The sequence below is a fragment of the Rhinolophus sinicus genome, chromosome 2 (assembly GCF_057876585.1).
Source record: "Rhinolophus sinicus isolate RSI-liver-muscle chromosome 2, RSI-T2T, whole genome shotgun sequence".
NCBI classification, from domain to species: Eukaryota; Metazoa; Chordata; class Mammalia; order Chiroptera; family Rhinolophidae; genus Rhinolophus; species Rhinolophus sinicus.
In genome coordinates, this window is record NC_142502.1 from 162,429,882 (window position 1) to 162,442,905 (window position 13,024).

Below are 13,024 nucleotides of genomic sequence, written 5' to 3' on the forward strand. Positions count from 1 at the left end.
TCATATGGTATTTGTCTTTCTCTTTCTGAATTATTTCACTTAGAGTAATGCTCTCAAGTTCATCCAAGTTGTTGCAAATGGCAGGATTTCCTTCCTTTTTATGGCTGCATGATATTGCATTTTATATATATATATATATATATATATATATATATATATATATATATATATATATGCCTGTGTATATATATGTATTAGGTTAGTCAGAAGTAATTGCAATTTTTGCAATTATTATTATTATTATTTTTCATTCAGACACAGCATATGCAACTTCAATCAACGAAAAGAAAAAGTCCCAAATACACAAGTGAAAAAAATCCAAACTGTTGACACAGGCTTAACTAATATCAGCTACTTTTATGTACAGCTGTATAAGTTCAAAAAAACCTATCCTAAATGTATGTACAAAAGTTGTTTATACACAGGTCTGTACATAAGGGTCTATGCATTTATTTCCTCAGAACCCTTAGGTGCCAACTCTTAGTTAAGACACCAACACTTCATTCACATGTCTTACAAAAAAAGAAAGGCTGTTTGGAGGATTTACAACACTGCATCCTGTATTCAGACCATGTCGGCTTTACTTGATTGGTTAAGATCTTTGCATCATGCAGAGCACACCAGAGGCCTAGACCCCCCTGAAACAGTTTTGCAGAGAGTGCTCCAAAGTAAAAGCCTGTAAACCAACCCAAGATGAGGAGGCAGAGTCCTGACCAGGGAGCCACCACAGGCCCAGGCTTTGGTGAGCTTGCCTATGCTGCTCATTGTCGGTATTCTAACTCATCCACACTGATGACTTTGGCGGGCATGGAAGGCAGGGGCTGCTGCAGCACATCTGAGCCAAACCATTTAGCAAGACCCACTGGGGAGCTGCTCCTCTGGCTGGGGCGGTGCTCCAGCTGGGAGTGAATGTGGGGCAGGTTTGACCGATTGGGCACATTCTTAGCGGTCGTCTGAACACTGACAGCAGCTGCCTGGGAACCAGAGCCTGGAGGATGAAGAACTGAGAGCTGTAGCTGCTGTTGCACCACTGCCAGATGCAGCGGTGTCCCAGGACGAGGGTTTAGGAGAATGTGATTAGCGGCAGGTAAAGGGTAAAAGGGTTGATCCAGGATTGGGCCAGATGTTCCCTGTAAACGAGTCAGATCCATCCCAGGAGGAAGCACACCAGCTTGGAGCAAACTTGGAAGCTGCTGTGGATGTACTCCCTGGGCCAGCATCCTTTGGACCGAGCTTGGGTGAAGCCGGTGAACTGGCTGAACAATTGGGACACGGGGCACAAGGAGGACTTGGTGGACAGGATGGAGAAAAGGGGCTCCTGGAACGGGGGATGCTAAGGTGGGTGTTTTTCTCCCAGGTGCTTTAGGTCGATGATCTTGTTCTTTGGTGTAATGGTTGGTTCGTCTGGGACAGTGGGGTGGGACACGAAGACCGCTGCAGCGCACACAGTTTGGGGTTTGTAGTGGGGGAAGAGTCTCGATCAGCACTGGGCACAGTTGGCTGAGAGCAGGTTCTCTTCACTGACCTTCTGAGTGTCCTCTTTACTGTCACCAAGAGCGGCTTTCCCAGATGCTGGTTCCTCCCTGCTTTTCTCTTTGCTCTCGTACATCTTATGAATCACTGAGGTAGAGGTGAAAGAAGGAGAAAGCATGCTTGTGATGGAGGCAGTGGGGGCAGGGAAAGAGGAATCCCCTCTGTGCACGGGTGCTGGTGACTTGGTCACTTGCTGTTGCCTGTTTTCTGACTCCATCTCTGGTTCTGTCCACTGGCGGTTTGCCAAAACTAGGCTTACAGAAGTTTGTTGCCGGCACTGCAAGGTCATGTGGCAGGGCCAGCCCCTCTAAAGCTGCCTGTTGCAATTCAAGCTGGCTCATCTGGGCCGTGACAGGGCTCACCAGCTTGTGCATGCCTTGGAATGGATCTCTGAGCAGCTGCGGTGGTCCTGGAGTGAAACCAATTGGCAATGGTATTAGTGGACAAAAGTAGTCTGCTGAGGCTGCTCATGTTTGAAACACCTGCGGGACGTTCTTAGGGACAGGCTGGCCTGGAATCTCAGCAGGGGACATCACATGGCTTTCAAGGTTTTGGCTGACTTTGGGCTGAGAAGGCAAAGTCCTACTTGCCTTCATGGTGCTCATTAGCTTATTGAATGCAGTCATATCTCCATCTTTTTTGAGCTATTGATTGCTGGTTACAGCACTCAGGGTCTCCTCTAAGTGTTCTGCCATGAAGGGAGTTGAATTCTTCCCTTGCTGGTCCATCTTCAAGCCCTTGAGTCCTGCTTCTACCTCTTCCACTGAAAACATAACCCCTGAATGTGAGCTCTCTTTAAGTTTTCTTTATATGCAGAAGGGCTGGAAAGAAGAGGTTTTAAATCCACTTTGGCTTTCTGTAGCATTTGTAAAATATCCACTTTAGTTTCAGCATGGTCTTCCAATGGTATAGGAGCAAAATAATTCCCCAAATTCTGTCCAGGAGAGAGGATGCCTTGCTCCAGAACTGCAAGTTTCTCCAGTTCTTCATGTCGTGTTGACCCAAGACTGCTGGATCAGCTTCCTGATCGGCTTGTTAGAGAACCACCTACTGAACCGACTGGCGGAGACTGACCTTTCTCCAAACATCTTCTATCATCAAAGCCAAGCACAGCACCTTATCAAGGTTAAAGAACTCACTAAAGTCAAATTCTCCTGGGGACTGCTCAGGCAAGACGGCGTCCCTTGGCCCTTCCTGATCTGCAGCAGGCTCGTGTGCGAGGATGACCTACCTGCTCCTCATGCTCTTCGGCCGCTCCTCCATTGCACCCGACTACGCCTCCTTCACAGAGGCTGCCCGTCGCCTTGTTCTTTTTCTTCCTTGGTGATCTTCTTCCAGTATCTTATCATCAAAGCCAGTCAGCTCAGAGTGACTTGTGGGTCCAGCTGAGACCCACAAGTTCTGGTTCTTCTTCTGTGTAGGAATCATTCCTTCTACATTCACCAAGGACACACTTAGTATCTCCAAACTCTCTCCTGAAACGCTTGTCCTCGTAGTCCCTCTCTCGGTCTCTGTTTCTCAAATCCCGCAGGTTCTTATCGTTAAGACGGTGATCCTTTTCAAAGGTCCTAGCAGGGATTATCCTCCCATTGCCAATCTTTCGTCTACCAAGCAGGTGAAGCCCATCACTATCTTTCTCCAATTGGCTTCCTGAGCGCCGGGAGCTAACAGCAGCCGTTACACAGCAGCCCCCTCCAGAGGATCTTCTCTGTGGGCTGAGAACAACATCTAAGTCATCTTCTTTCACGCGCTCTCGTGGATCTACTATCCTGAGCACCAGGGAAGGCCGGTCTGTATCCAACTCTTTCTTCACACTTTCCACTGGTGAGCTCCTCCCTGAAGCTGGCTAAAGAGAGGCATGCCACTTCTTGGTGTCCCAGACGCCATCACTGTCGTATTTTTCGAGAGGCATGAAGGCCTTTGTTTGGAATGAGGGCATTCTTTTATATCCAAAATCTCCTCTTTTGTATAACGATGGGGGATTTCGAGGCCAGTTGCTTCTTCAAGTCAAGGAAAGTATCTTCATTTTCTGTTTCACCCACACTTCTATCCAATGCTCTTTGGTCTACAATTCTTTGCACGAGGGGAAGCAGGCCGGAGGGAGTGAGGGGGTGGAATCCCCTGGCCAGGCACTCAGAGCAGGAGCCAGCACAGGCCCGCAGCTGTCCACCCCGGCGGCTGGACCCCACCAGCCCGCTGCCCGCCTGCCACCCCGCTCAAGTTTTGCTATTATTTTTAACCTTTAAACCGCAATTACGTTTGCACCAACCTAATATATACCCGGTTTCCTGAAAATAAGACCTAGCGGGACCATCAGCTCTAATGTGTCTTTTGGAGCAAAAATTAATATGGGATCCGTCTTATTTTAATATAAGACTGGGTCTTATAATATAATATAATGCAATGTAATGTAATATAATATAATACAATATAATGCTGGATCTTATTTTAATATAACATAATATAATATAATGTATGTAATATTGGATCTTATATTAATTTTTGCTCCAAAAGACACATTAGTGTTGGTGGTCCGGCTAGGTCTTATTTTTGGGGAAACACAGTATATCACAAATTCTCTATACATTCATCTGTTTATGGTCCCTTAGGTTTCTTCTATATCTTGGTTACTGTAAATAATGCTGCAATGAACATGGGAATGTATTGCACATGTTTTTTAATCTTTATTTTTAAAATTTATTTATTTTTTTTTAGTTACAGTTGACATTCCATATTATTTTATACTAGTTTCAGGGTGTACAGCGTAGTGGTTAGACACTTATATAATTTAGGAAGTGATTCCCCTGACTAGTCTAATATATAATTGTTGCACATTATTGACTATGTTCTCTATGCTTTCCTTTTTTAGTGTTTTCCTTTTCTTTGTATATATTCTCAGACGTGAAATTGCTGGATCATATGGGTAGTTCTATTTTTAATTTTTTGAGCAACCTCCATCCTGTTCTCCATAGAGACTGTACCAATTTACATTCCCACCAGCAGTGCCCAAGTGTTCCCTTTTCTCCACATCCTCTCCAGCATTTGTGTTATCCCTTGTCTTTTTGATGATAGTCATTCTAACGGATGTAAGGTGATACCTTATTGTGATTTTTATTTTTATTTCTGTAATGATTAACGATGTTGAGACCTTTTCTCCTCTTGGCCATTTATATGTCTTATTTGGAGAAATGTCTATTTAGGTCCTTTGCCCATTTTTAAATTGGATAATTTGTTCTTTGCTATTGAGTTATATGAATTCTTTATATATTTTAGATATATATCTGTGACAGATGAGAAGCCTACAAAAATTTTTTTGGCAGTAAATTCTCTCAGTTTTGGAAGGGCTGAAATTTCTTAATTCCATCTTTTTTTTTTTTTTTTTTTTGAAGATAGTTTCACTGAGTATAGAATTATACTTTGGTAATAGTTTCTCTTAGTATTTTGAAGACATTATCCTATGGTCTTTTGGATGTCTTAATGGCTTAGAGAAGTCAGCTGACAGACTAAATTTTTGTTCCCTTATAGGTAGTGTGACTTTTATTTTTGGATACTTTTTATATCTTTTCTTTGTCTTTGATGTTATGTCACTTCATATGACATGTCTAGGGTATGGTTTCTTTTTCTTCACTTTGGGATTATAGGATTTCCTGAATTTGAGGAATGCTCTCTTTCAACAATTCTGAAAGATCCAGAGCAAATATCTCTATGAATTTTCTCCTGGAGCTGTAATTATATACAATACTAGACCTTCTCATTTTGTTCTCCACATGTCTCTTTTTTTAAAAACTTCTGAGGAGCATATGGTTTAATATTTATAGTTTTATTTATTTTTGTCTGATTTGCTCTTAACTCTTTTGTATTGGTCATTTAGGCTAGGCTATGCTGCAGAAACATTTAAATCCTAAACTCTTAGTGGTTTTAAACAGGAAGTTTATTTCTCACTCCTGCACTGAGGGCCCAGGTGGTCTGCAGAACAACTGCCTTCCACTGGGATTCAGGAATCAGTCTGCTTACATTTTTGTGGCTTCCGTATTTTGGCATGGGATTCAAGGCTTATCACAGCAGGTGGAAGAGAGAGTATGGAGAACTTGACTTGTTTTTAAGGGACACATAAGACTTCTGCTAATAGCCCATTAGCCAAAAATAATCACGTTGGCCACAAACTAATTTCAAAGGAGACAGTGAACTGTGGAGGAACACATGGAAGACTCATCGAATAATAGTGATCTCTGCAAAACCTCTGAGTTTTAAATTTCTGTTTCCATATTAACTTATACATTTGTATTGCCATATCAACATACTAACAATATAACATTATATGTGCAGCTTAGTAAATGTTTTTTAAAAATTCTTCCATACATGGTCAGGAACAGTATTAGCACTCCAAAGCATGCCTTTTGCCTCTCTTCATCCTAATCTTCCCAGCCCAAAGGGAACCACAATCCTGACATTTATGATAAATCATTTCCTTACTAATCTTTATAGTTTTCCACTTATAAATGCACCTCTAAATAATGTAGTTCAGTTTTGTCTGTTTTAGACTTTATGTATACTGTAGATTTTTTTTTTGCTTATATCATGTGATTCATCTATGTTGTTGCATGTAGTTATAGTTTGTCAGCTACAGAGGGACATTTAGATAGTTTCCAGGTTTTTTTTTTTTTTTTTTTTGTAGTATGAATCATGCTACTATAACCATTCTTGTATAGTATACAAGTATACACAAGCACGAGTTCCTCTGTGTATTTATACATAGTAGAATTGTTGGATCATAGCATCGGGGGAATTTTCCATTCTAAAAGATGATGCCCAACTTTTCCAAAGTGTATGTATCAATTTATTCTCTCACCAGCTGTATGAGATTGCCCCTTGCTCTACATGCTTGTAAAATTTAACATTGTTGGATTTTTGAAAATTTGCCAGTGTTTTGGTGTGTAATGGGGACTTACCCTGATTTTATTTTTTGCTGAGTACTAGTAATATTGAACACTTTTTGATGTTAATTGGCCATTTGTGTTCCTTTTCTTTTTTCTTCTTTTTTTGTTTTTGTGAAGTACCTATTCAAGTCTTGTCTGTTATTTTTAAAGTAGGTTGTCTTTTTTATTGATTTCTAGCAGTTTATAAAAATTTAAAAATCCCATCTACATATATGCTCTATGTCAGTTCTTTTATATATTTAAATAGAGTAAACATATTTATTTAAATTCTGTACCTGATTATTATAACATATGTCATCTAAGTGGATCTGATCTTATTACTTGTTATTTCTACTGATTTTTGCTCAGAGTGGGTTGATTCCTCATATGTTTTTGATTTTCTTGATTGTACGTTCATGTTCCTTGGGAGTTTATTTGTGGTAATTCTTTCAAGTTTGGGTTTTAAGGTGTTTTTTCCCCCGAATTTGCTTCTGCTTGGTACTACTAATTCATGGCCAGTTTAAATCATTGGCTAAGGCTTGTGGGGAGCTACAGAAGCAAGTAATATAATTTCAGCTCTAATCCAATTGTGATTAGCCTTCTGGTTAAGAATTTTCAGAAGCAATAATCACTCTTCCTCAGCCCAGAGCTAATGGAAATGAAATAAGCAAATACTCATTTTTCTCCTTGCACTATGGAGTCTTTGAAAAAATTTAGTTCATTCTTTCAACTGAGGTATCAGCTCTTAGGGATTTTATTATTTTGTGAGAGTCTCTGATCCAACTTCCCACTTGGTGTAGTCCCTGGGTCTATCTCTGTTCTTTAGTCACCTAGCTTGGTTAGCATGAAGCTGTAGGTCTCTAGGGATCAGCAGATGTTCCCATGACAGATACCAACATCAGCATTTTGTTGCCTCTCTGGATTCTGCTTGTTGTCATTTTTGTCCTCTGAGGATTGTTCTCAATTTTTTTTGTCAGTTCTTCTATGCAGTTATAGAGGTGTCTGTTCTTTTTCCTGCTCTTTCCCCCGCAATGAATCCAGCTTTTAAAAATATTCTGTACTATGAGGCTTTTTCATGATATCGGATGCCTCACATTATGGAGAAAAAGATGAAAGTATTTTATTTTTCTTAAATAAGCTATAGATTCAAGATAATCATGATAAAATATCACTCTCCCTTGCTTTGTGTTATTTCTTGAATGGGATGGAAATTGTTGGGGCTAATCCTAACCGATTAGAAATGTCCGTGTGCGTGGGCCATATAGGCCAGAGGGGAAAATATTTGAAAACCAATAATAGATAACAAGGGAAGCTGGTTGAGAAGATGCTATCCTCATATTGCAATGTTTCCTCTTAGATGTGGATAAGTGGCTCTAGGAAAGGAAAATATTTTGATTGCTATTGAAAGTGAGTTTATAAACTGCCTGCTTAAATTCAATGACTAAAGAAATTAGAATCCATTTTCTCTTTTTTTGGAAATAGTGCATCTAACATATTATATAAGGCCAATTTAACAAATAATAAAATGTGCACATTGCTTTACAGACACTGTTGACTAACATACAAAAATTGATTTAGCCAGTACAGTGGATCCCTAATCTGTATAAATTTAACACCATATAGGAATTATTGGTCTGAAAACCTTTATTATTAATGAAAAATTATCAATTTTGGGTTTTGAAATGTCTTCAGCTAATAGTTGAAATTTATTCTTACCTTAAAGAAGAACACTTATAAGTAAATAAAATTCTTCCTATGTTTTCACCTGAACAAAAGCATATCAGAAAGATTATTGTCAACAATTATGAAGTACATTTTTGAGTTTCCAGGTGCAATTTCTAAAAGGTAATTACGATATTGTAATTTTTATTGTCCTTTTGCTAATTTCTATTGTCTAAAATATATAATTTAAATATTTAATATACAATATATCTGATTTTTAAGAAACAATTGTATAAATCTGTGTAAGTGTATAAATCTTATTATATAATAACACTTTCATTGACAGGTTGGAAATGATTAGGCTTGAAGCTTAATAGTGAACAATCTTTTATTAAAGAAAAATAAATTTTAGTATATTTTAGTAATATCCTTTTAGTTCCTCATGCACAAATAAAATGTTAAATACAATGTTTACTTTGTAATGTAAGTTTAATCTGTAAAACATGCCTGTAATATTGTTAAATTTATTATATAATTTAAGTATTGTTTTTGGCTGGGGTGTTCTATGACCTCATAATTATGCAGTGTTGACTTAAGTACATTATTTTACAGATTTTATGGGTAGCACTATTCCTTAAAGAATTTCCCTATTAAGAAGTTAAGTGAATTAAAATGGATGCTGATATTTATTTTAAAATAGCCAAGAAAGCAACATTTTCTTCTTGGTGAGTTTTTAAATGAAACTATGTTTTCTATTACTAGTTTATACTACTTCAGCCAGGACAAAATGTATTAACAGTAGAATTTATACAACTAGTGGAAGGGACATTGATAGGAGTTTTTCTTTCCAAGGACTATTAAATGAGAACATCATCTCCCACTGTTGAAATGTGGTCGAAGTTCCACTTTTAAATTTAAATGCATTAAACAGTATTTCTCTGTGGCAGAGTGCTGATTGTTCTCCAGTAAACATTCTCCCACTCATTTAGAAATAATATGCCTCAGCCCAAGTTGTAGCTGGGCATAGAGCCGCACAATTTGACCACCTTTCAGAGCCAGATGTGAGCTGCAGTTATGTTTCAGCCACAAAAGAATCAGTGGAAGTGATGTGTGCAACATTCATTCTCTGTAAAGGAAATTTCTTGCCCTTCATTTTCTCTTCTTCCTCGTCTGACAGTCTGGAACATGCAGATAAGATGTTGCAGAGCTAGTTTCAGTCATGCAGAGTAGGGTCGCACCCTAAGTGACAGCAAAACAAGAAAGAAGGACCTGGGTCCTTGGAGTTTTTGTGAGGCTGAACTTGCCTTTCTACCCACCAATCCTATACTGGGACGACCTACCAATTCTAGACTTCAGAAAGAAAGGAACTTTTGTTGACTGATCCATTGAACCACTATGCTTTCGAGTCGTATAAACATAGCTGGTTAGTGTACATCCTAACAAATACATCTAAAAATAAGCTCATACAACTTCTTTATCTGGCCGCTGGGTATAGTAGGCATAGGCATCAGCCTTGTGGCTATTGAGCACTTTAAATATGGCTAGTGAGATTGAGGTACCGATTTTTTTTTAACTTTTATTCAATTTATTGGGTAACATGGGTTAGTAAAATTATATAGGCTTCAAGGGTACAATTCTATAATGCATCATCTAGTTATTGCATTGTGTGTTCACCACCCAGAATCAATTTTCCTTCTATCAACGTACATTTGACCCCTTCCCCTTCTTCTACCATTGCTCTCCTCCTTTACCCTTTTATAACTACTAAACTGTAGTCTGTGTCATTGAATTTTTGTCTTGTTTGTTTGTTGCTTTCAATTTTATATCTCACATATGAGTGAAATCACTTGGTTCTCGACTTTTTCTGTCTGACTTTTCGCTTACCATGATAATCTCAAGATCCAGCCATATGTTGCAAATGGTGGTATTTCATCTTTACTTACGGCCAAGTGAAATTCCATTGTATATATGTACCACAGCTTCTTTATCTAATCCTCCATTGAAGGACACATTGGTTGTTTCCATGTCTTGGTCACTGTGAATATTTAATTATATTTAATTTTAATTCTTTAAGTTTAAATAGCACAATTAGCTAGTGGGTACCATATTGGACAACACAACTCTAAACACTTAGACATTGTTTATACAACTAATACACCAAAACACAAATTTATCAGGTTAAATCACAAAAATGTTGATTACAAAAATACTTAATCAGGTTCTTCTAAATATTTAACTTAAATTAAATGCTTATATATCATATTTTAAAAAGAGCTTTCAATATCTTAAAATCAGGAAAAAATACATTAGAATTACCTAAGTTATTATGACTTATTTTTATAGTTATTATTAAATGAATTGCAAATATGTTGATTCTGTGGATTTACGTTTACTGCTTTATTAATTTAGAACATATTATTATTATTTTATCTTCCTTCCTAGGTTAGAATCCCATCTTGAACCTATCCAGGTTATAGGTTCTCAATTATCAAACAACTGCTTTTTTATTGGGCAATTGAATTATTACCTATTGGGGTCTGTTTATAATTTCCCAACTTGAGATGACATGCTCTGGGCTGGGCCCATTTCAATCTAAATAAATCTGCTATGTCAATGGGGCTAAGCTCACGGTATACCTTTTTATGTAGGTTAGTTGTTTGGACCTTGGTGTTTTCCTCCAAATGGTATGTTCTTTAAGTTCCCTGTAGACAATGTTATACTGTCCTGTTAGAGCATCCTGAAAATTGATATATTTTGACCTCCTTTGTAAGCATTACTGGAAAATCATACGTAATGTGTATTAACACCTTATTTTAATTTGTAATGCCATCAAATTTTCATCTCGCAGGAGAAAAGGGATGAAGCCTGCATAAAAACATCTTCTTTTAAGTATTTTTTGCTAATCTATCACCTTGGAACATAGTTACTAGTTACTCTGTGTATGACCAGCAATGCTGATTACGTTTGGTTCATCTTTCCACCTGGTTATTGGATATGACCACTAGTGATAAATCTTTCCTGTTTTGGAACAGTTTCTGCCATTACTGGGACTGTTTAACTTACTCCAATTCCTTGTATCTACTCTATTTACACAGGATGAGAACAGTACATTTACATATATTATATACTTAATAGAACAGAATACTCACACATATTTCTCTCCACATTGAAATTAACACAAAGTAATTCTATTCTGTTAGGATCACTTTGCTTCTGTAGTTTTATGTAATTTTCCCTTTTAAAATAACATAATAGAAATTTAATTGTTCAGTTTGCACTAATTAACTAGCTGTGTTTTACTTTTGGATACTCAAGTAGTTGCAAGTTGGCAATAAGAGTAAGCTGTCTGTTTTGTCCTCTCAATATCATATACATTTTGGAAGTGTCATTTTAACCACAGCAAGATATCACATTCTCTTTATGATAATTTACTTGGGATAAGTTACCTTGCAAGTTTCATTGTTCATTTGATGCAAGAGGATGTGCATGGATGTTGAGGATGAGCAAGCACTTTGAGTTGGGTTACTTCTAATGACACAAATGCAAAAAAATGTATGTTTCTACTTAAAGCCTTGGGTTCCACATTGCTTTCCCCCCCCCATTTTAACATCTAATGTTATTAAATTCTTTAAACTTTATGTCTAACATAAACTTCACAATATGCCATTTTGTTTTTTAACTTCTCTTTTGAACTGAAAATATACTCTCTTTTTATTGAAAAATTTTGTCTCATCCATCACCCTTTTGAAGGGAGGTGGAAGAAAGGGATCTAACTTGCAGAATCATCAAATTTTTGAACTGTCAGGTGCTCTAGAGATCATTAGTACATTCATTTCATTTTACAGGTAAAAAATTGAATGCTCAGACAAAGCGGATGAGTTGTCCTAAGTTGCATGTATGTGTATATGTGCATGTACATAAATTGTTAAAAATTATTAGTTATACCACCCCTTACCCTCTCACCCCTACCCCAAGGAGTGAGGTGTTGGTGAGTTCTGTACAAGTATGTTGGGATTCCAGATGGAGTTGGAGATTGATCAGAAAGTCATGGGGTCTGGTTTAGAACTGATTCTTTTCCCCTAAGAGACTGCTCTGAGGCAATACTGAGGGTGGGAATTAAATCAGGCCTTTCTCAGATCAACCTCAATCAGTTTAGAAACAGAATTATCAAACCACTCCATATTTAGAGTGGGAAAAAATGTGATGCCAGAGGGACAGTCCAAGTCTCAAGTTACTCTGAGCTCATACAATTTGTGTGTCTGCCATGATTGTTCTGTATTTTAAGAAATTTTCAAGATAAATGAATGGTATGCCTTATGACGGAATTCTAGCATGAAAAATTAGTTAAGACAGCAGATAATCTGAGAATCTTGGAAATCATCTACTTCAATTTCCTTATTTATATAGAACAGTGAAACAAATCTGGGTTAAATTTTCTAGGGCACTAAGTTGTTGTGGCATCAGAATACATAATGAGCAATTTGTTCTGCTAACATTTTTAAGAGTTAGAATAAAAATAAACAACAATATAATTTAATTAGTTATGAAACGGTTTTCTGATTAAAGTGTTTTGGGATTATTAGAGTTAAAACGTTCTACATAATATTTTAAGCCATTTTAATTTCAAATAAACATAACCAGAGTGCTATGTTCATTAAAAACACATTTTTAAATTTTGCTACACAGTGGAAGCTGAGGGTGAACGTTCATTAGCATTACCATCTTATATCTAATAAGACAGCTTTGACATAATAATCTAAAATTCTAAAACTGTTATCCTCCACCCCCAGTAGAAGCTTTTATTTTTTCTTCTTAATTTTTCTGTTTTAACTGTACATTCTTGCATTTCCTTCTTTGGCTCTCTTTTTAGAAAGGCTACATGGCTAAGAGCACAAGGGTAAAAAAATGTTATT

The 13,024-nt window shown here is 37.3% G+C and overlaps 1 pseudogene; it reads right to left on the bottom strand.

Annotated features, from left to right (window-relative positions):
- Positions 1-761: 761 nt before the first annotated feature.
- The window catches only part of LOC109461098 (eukaryotic translation initiation factor 4E transporter pseudogene), a 113,332-nt pseudogene continuing 101,069 nt past the window's right edge, over positions 762-13,024 (bottom strand).